Source organism: Penaeus monodon, chromosome 33, assembly GCF_015228065.2.
Source record: "Penaeus monodon isolate SGIC_2016 chromosome 33, NSTDA_Pmon_1, whole genome shotgun sequence".
Taxonomy (NCBI): Eukaryota; Metazoa; Arthropoda; class Malacostraca; order Decapoda; family Penaeidae; genus Penaeus; species Penaeus monodon.
In genome coordinates, this window is record NC_051418.1 from 33,455,019 (window position 1) to 33,455,279 (window position 261).

At 42.9% G+C, this 261-nt stretch overlaps 1 protein-coding gene across 1 annotated transcript in view; it reads left to right on the forward strand.

The window, feature by feature from the left end:
• The window catches only part of LOC119594422 (uncharacterized protein DDB_G0286299-like), a gene marked incomplete in the record, with an annotated part of 4,328 nt that overhangs the window by 385 nt on the left and 3,682 nt on the right, over positions 1-261 (forward strand).

Sequence of the window (261 nt, forward strand, 5' to 3'; positions counted from 1 at the left end):
AAAAAAGAACGAGATAACTTGCCCCAGCGTTGCCTTTGAGCTTCACAAACTCTCCAAAATATTACTAGAATTATATAAAATTTCATCTTCATTTGTGTTGAACGGCCTCGTAGTGCGCATAAGGGGAGGGAAAGTGCTTGTTAAATGCTTAAAATGCTTAAAATAGAGAGGGAAAAAGCGTACCCTGTTTCCAGCCTATGCGGGTTTGTTTACGTTTTCGAGGCGGCAAGTTTGAATTTCCTTTGGGCTCGCGGGGGTGGG